The 6,000-nt window shown below is 52.2% G+C and overlaps 1 protein-coding gene and 1 long non-coding RNA gene across 5 annotated transcripts in view; one reads left to right on the top strand and one right to left on the bottom strand.

The window, feature by feature from the left end:
* Window positions 1–1,058: 1,058 nt before the first annotated feature.
* On the bottom strand, window positions 1,059–3,408 carry LOC141957114 (uncharacterized). The gene is made up of 3 exons (XR_012633063.1): window positions 3,288–3,408; window positions 2,031–2,334; window positions 1,059–1,481 (listed from the first exon to the last, which is right to left on the bottom strand). It is a non-coding gene; the product is annotated as an uncharacterized LOC141957114 (long non-coding RNA).
* Window positions 3,409–3,527: 119 nt separating this feature from the next.
* SATB1 (SATB homeobox 1) overlaps window positions 3,528–6,000 on the top strand; it is a 94,235-nt gene continuing 91,762 nt past the window's right edge. For all 4 annotated transcript variants that reach the window (XM_074898089.1, XM_074898091.1, XM_074898090.1 and 1 more), the window contains exon 1: window positions 3,528–3,627. The gene's annotated coding sequence lies outside the window, so the exon portion shown is untranslated. The remainder of the gene's footprint in view (window positions 3,628–6,000) is intronic.

Here is a 6,000-nt window from a genome sequence, read left to right as displayed (position 1 = left end):
TGTCCTTCACTTGAATTAGTTATGTCTGTAGTCCTTATAGGATGGATCATCGATAAGATGGTCTTTGAATAAACGTACTTTTACACATTGTTCAAAGTCCCTAAAACTCATGGGACTTTGAAATCATGTGGATTCCTGGTGTTCCTTGGCAGGCTCTAAATCCACAAATTCATGAGTGGCTTATTGTGATTCATATGCCACTTTCATTTTTGGCAGGTAACGCTAATGGTATTGGAGAATGATTATCTGAATGAGATCTGCACCCACTTCCCTCAAATCAAGACTCTAAAAAAGCTCAGAACGGAGCTGTCAGCATAAATACATAAAAATATATGTGAACACCTATTCTGTATAGGGTTTTGACTGTACAATTTCAGTCATCAGGGATAAGCAGGATGAGCAGGACTTTCTGTAGTTCCTGCAGAAGGTTAGGCAAGCAAGCATCTGGGGGTGGACATTGAGGAAGAGGAAATATCTGCATGTCAGTAATAGGAAAGTTATATTGTACACCTGCTTTTTAGGCATGCCATCTGTGCTCAGTCATACCATAATACAGCTTTGATGACATGCCACAGGTAAAGGACAGGCAATATATGTCTTTCTTCATTGACGTGAATGACACAACTTGGTAAAACTCACTGCCTGATGATATAAATCGTAACTCTCAAACATGGTGTATGGTTGCCCCGTATGTTTTTCAGTGTTTAGACCCATGCTAAATATTTTGATACTGAAAGCACTGAAGGAGCATTATGGTGAAAACTGATGAAGAGCAGGTAAGCAACACCACTTTATCTATACTAATGCCAGACTTATTATACTTTGCTGGCCTGTAAGCACACCGTAACATCCAGCCGAACGTTGTTTACAGCGACCTAATAGTGAGTAATTCTGTTCCCATCACTGCTCACAATGTCATATTAATTTTTCAAAGTAAACTGCCCTACGTAGTTAGAAGGTATCACTGCACATTTTAAAAAACTGGATAAAACATCTTTAGAAAAGAAATAGAATCTAAAAAAAAAGTGCATATATTTTGACTAACATACAAAATTGATGAAAAACAAGGTTTAAAATACATTTCTTTTTTAAAGAAGCATTTTCTGTAGTGCACTTGAGGATCTTTAAGAGGAAGCTTGGTCTAAATTCAGTTCCAGTCCTGGATCTCCTCTTAAAACCATGTGTGGCCTCAGGCAAATGTGTTAATTTTCCTGTTTCAGTTTCCCTGCCTTTAAAGTGGGATAACGCGACAAACTCGAATAGTTTAGCTGCAATTTATAGGAATGAGTAACTTGATTATTAGATTTCTGAGACATGAAACATGATTATTATTAGGACTTACTGACCAGCCAGTCAGAAGAGCGTGATAGAAATAAAGGAGACGATGGGTCTTTGACAACAGAAAGATGCCGGTTAGCCAGTCAGTCAGTCAGTCTGAGTAGCTGTGCAAGGAGGCAGCTCCAGGGAGGAGATAGTTGGACCTATAAAAGTGAGAATGCCCCCTTTGTACTGACTTTCTATTTATTACTCCGTGGTACCTAACGACCACAAAAAGCTAAGTCCTCTCTGAGAAATGAATAGGTCCAAAGCACTACAACAAATCAGCTGCAGGCAAAAAAATTTTTATCTGTGTAAGAGAGCTTGATGTTATTTTCTAGTGGAAATGTCACAATTGATTAAAGACTTTGTATTTCTGTTTAAAAAGAGAGAGTAGTGGATGATACATTTTAAAGGGAGAAAAAGTCAGAGGCCTGATAACATGGAGATAATGGGGTAAATTAATTTCTGGTGCTGGAGTAATTTGGTACTCAACATACTGAGTCCAAATTTACACCACTGTACATAGCAGAAATAGGAGTGCCTTTTAATAACTATAACAAAAATACTCTTTCCCACTGGCAAGGTCAATATTATTAATTGTTATTCCTATTATTAACCTTTGGGCTTGTGTATCCTCCAGAGATTAATGATTATTCAATAACTGTGCTACAAGGTTGCACTTTCTAATAGCACCTAATAGAAGGGCGTACCACCGGTCAACCAGGAAAAGCGTTGACTTATCAACTTCACGGTCTTGGTCTTGTTTCTGAGACATGAAACGGTGCCTACAGGAACTGCACCTGACAGTTCCCAGATCTGAAAGGGGAAATCTGCCTCAAAGTCAAGACAAATGAAAACCGGAGAATGGGCTGACATCCAGGGTCCCCTCTCCTCTCAGTCTCCTAGGGAATAAGCAACAGCCTCAGCTCGCAGGGAAACCCGCACTCATTGCCGGGTTCACTCTCCAGGAACTCCGCTTCCAAATCCCGCATCAGCGAAGATGGGCAAGAAGGTCTTCAAAAAAACAAAAGAAGAGAGAACAAGTCCCTCCCCAAGGAGAAGTTACACGAATAAAGGCAATTCTCAAACAGCGTTGCGGGGGAGCACGTGGTGCCCGGTGAAACGCCGGCCGGGAGGAGCGGGGCTGCCCGCGGCGGGACCCGGCCCCCACCCCCGGGGATGCCGCCCCTCACCCCGGGCACCCCCGTCCCGCCGGGGCCGCCGGCGCGGTCGCGGAGCTCTTGCCCGGGATGGCTGGTGGCCGTGGGGCGCCGCCTGCCCGAGGGGGCCGCGCCGGGGCGCAGGGAGCAGCGGCGGGGGGCGGGCAGGGGGCGCGGGGCCAGGTGCGGGCATAAAGGAGCGGGGGAAGGATGGAGGGAAGGGGGAGAGCGGGGGAGCGGGGAGAGGGCCGCGGGCGCGGTGCTCGGCGAATGCCCCGCGGGGGCGGAGGAGGGTTGTGGCCCCTCTCGCAGGGCGGGGGGCCGGCAGGGATGGACACCGCCTCCCCCCGGCACTTCCACCAAGTCGGCCCCACCGCCACGCGGGGCCGGGAGCGGGCGGAGGGGAGGGGACGCCGCGCACACACGCACACACACACCACACACACACACACATACACACACACGCAGCCGCCGCTCGGGGTGTGTGTGTGTGTGTGTGTGTGTGTCCCCCAGTCCCCGCAGCCCCCCGCCGCCGCGCAGGCAGGAGGCAGCAGGCGCGGAGCGGGCGGCGGCGCAGGGCGCGGAGCACCCCCCTGCCCCCCGGGCCGCCGCCGGCCTCCCGCCGCCGCTGCCCCGACGGCACCGCCGCCCCCTCCCCGGGGGCAGCGCGCACCTCCCCGCCCGAAGGGGCCGTGCGAGGCGGCAGGAGGGACACACACACACACGCGCGCACAGAGCACACGCACGCACACACACACACGGACAGACAGACGGACAGACAGAGGCAGGGCTGCCCCACGCCGGTACCTCGCTGCCCTGGTGTTTTCCGTCCGGGCTCCTCCTTGCTGAGGCAGCTCGGGAGCGGAGCCGAGCGGGCGGGTGCGTGTGTGCGTGTGCGTGTGTGTGTGTCTGTGTGTGTGTGTGTGTGTCTGTGTGTGTGTGCGCGCGTGCCCGCGTGTGTGTGCGAGAGCGAGCGAGAGCGAGAGCGACTCTCCCCCCTCCCCCTCCCCCTCCTCCTCCTCGCTCTCCTTCCTTTAAACGCCCACTCCTGATGGGTGAAAAGACAACTTGAACTTCAGTGCAATTAACTTCGCCGGCGCCTCGGAAGCCGGAGGTGTCGCCGGCCTCGCCCGCCGCGCTCCCATGAGTGAGTCGGTCCCGCTCCTTCGGCGTCGCTCCTCGGGGACGGGGGGGGACGGGGCCGTGCCGGGGGCACCCGCCGCCGTGACTGACCGCGGCCGGCGGTGCCGACCCGGGCGGGCGGGCGGGGGAGCGGGCGGGGGGAGGCGCGGGGCGAGGCGGGGGAGCTCCGCTTGGCGCTGCCGCTGCCGGAGCCTCCCGGCCGGCCCCGGGCTCACACCTGCCGCCGCGCCGCCGGCCCCGCTCCGCTCCCCTGCCCGCCGCCGCCTCACCCGCCACCGGTCGGGGCCAGCGGGTGGGGGTGCGGGGTGGGGGCAGAGAGGGGAAAAAAAAAAAAAAAAAATCAACGCAAAAAACTAAAAGTTTGGCAAACTTCTTCCCCGGCCCCGCGCGCCTCCCGGCAGCGGCGGGCACGGGGCGGCGGCACCCCCGACGGCGTGGGGCGCGGGGCGAGGCGGCAGGTCGGAGCGGGCGTGGGGGGCGCGGGAAGGGGGGGCGTCGTGGGGTGGCGCTTCCGCGGGGCGCGGGGGTTGCGCGGGCGGCCGAGCGGCGGCGGCTCGCCCCGCCGGGGGCGCGCCCGTGGCGGTGGGTGGCACGTCGTGTGTCCCCCCCACCCCCACCCCCCGCCCGTCCGCGGCACGACCCGGCGCTGCCGCTGTCACGGGGAGCGGCGCCAGGAACTCGCCTCTGTGCTCCAGGATTTGGGTTTTGATTTTTCCGCTCCGTCTCCGAACCCGCCACCCGAGGTTTTCCTCAACCCGTCGTCCTTTTGTCGCCGTCTCCGCTCGCTGCCCGGGGGAGCGCTCCCGACAGGCACCTGCCCGGGCCGGAGTTTCCCTCTGCCAGTCTCCAGGCTTGTCTGACTGCGAGAGAAACTTCGCTAAAATGCAAGTTTGATGAAATACTTTGCAGCAGCTCCTGAGCTGAAATGAGTTTAAACTGACGAAAGCTCTCCGCTGGTTTTAGTCGGTCCAGCTCAGCGCAGCGCTGCTGTGAAAATAATTCACAAATTCGGATGCAGAGAGACTCTGGGGTGCGTGATCTGGCCGTGCCCTTTCATTCTGGTCCATGCTACTTGGGCGGGAGTTAGCAGCCATCCCTTATTTCTACTTTATATTATTTTGGTACAGTGCATTCGTATATTTGTCTGCTGTAGTCTGCTGGCAAACATTAGCATTCAAGCTTACATTTTTGACAAATGTGCAGACAGGAATAGCATGAATAGGCATCTTAAATATTAACAACCTAAGCATCTGTTGTGAAACAAATTTAATATATTTACTCTGTTTTTCTCACATTGTTAGGAAAGGTTACAATAAGTGTAAAATTTCAGCTGTAGTTAGCACAAGGAATGCTCGGATATTTCACTATCTCTTCAAGCATTTAACACAATCACCAGATAGAAATGTGTCAAATCAGGCGCACTATTCAAAACCAACTTGAAACAGTAAGCGTAGAGTGTAGACATGAATGTAGGATGTTTTCTGCGATTTGTATCTTCTGATTACTTTGCAGCACTATTTGTAGAATCGGAGAGTGTTCTTTTCAGTCCCTCATTGCTATATGTTCTTTAACACATTTATACATACACCCATTTTCTAATTCACTTTCTATTTGAGATTGTTACTGATACTTACCTCACTTTTCAAGTCGAAGCAATGGTTACACAGAAATGTGTAATAACGTAGTGAAGGTAACAAAACGAGCAGGCAGCAAATGCAACGTGTTCACGTACAAGCATGCGTCTAAACAGCGCACACACATAATAAGGCAATAGAAGAGAAATTAAAATCACTGGCTAGTATGCTATGTATGCCCACTCTTGAATACAAGCAGCTAGTGGGAAAGAAACAACTGAGCCCAAGGAATTCCTCTGTCCCTGGAATAAAACTGTTCTGAGTAGAACAAGAGCACAGAAGAGTGCAGTCTCCAAAAAGACTGTAGAGTTATTTCAGGAATCAGTGCATTCCTTCCCTTTTTCCCACAAGTTCAAATATGTAATAAATAAGTCCTTTGTATGCAAAAGAGTTTACTGGAACAAAAAAATATTTAAATGGAATGCTTTTTGTGTGTACACTTTGAAAAACTGTCCGTTTCCTTTTTATATTCTCTGTTCTTAGTACTTTAAATAGGAAAGTAATTCTCGCCTTTTCTCCTCTCCTGTTATTTTAGCGATACGTGTGAATCCTAATGTCCTGCTGCACACTCCTGAGAAAGCACTGTAAAGCAGACCCGAGTCGATCTGTAACTCGCTAATGGGACGCAGTGCCTGGACAGAATAAGAAGCAGAGAGGGTCTGCCATGATAGCCCGAGCTCGTAGGCGAGCAGGGCACCTTTCTGGTTTGCAGTGTAGGCCCAGCGGGTCAGCTGATGAGCACC

Source organism: Athene noctua, chromosome 2 (assembly GCF_965140245.1).
Source record: "Athene noctua chromosome 2, bAthNoc1.hap1.1, whole genome shotgun sequence".
Lineage (NCBI taxonomy): Eukaryota > Metazoa > Chordata > Aves > Strigiformes > Strigidae > Athene > Athene noctua.
Note: the sequence above shows the minus strand (reverse complement) of the source record. Positions and strands in the feature narration are given on the sequence as shown.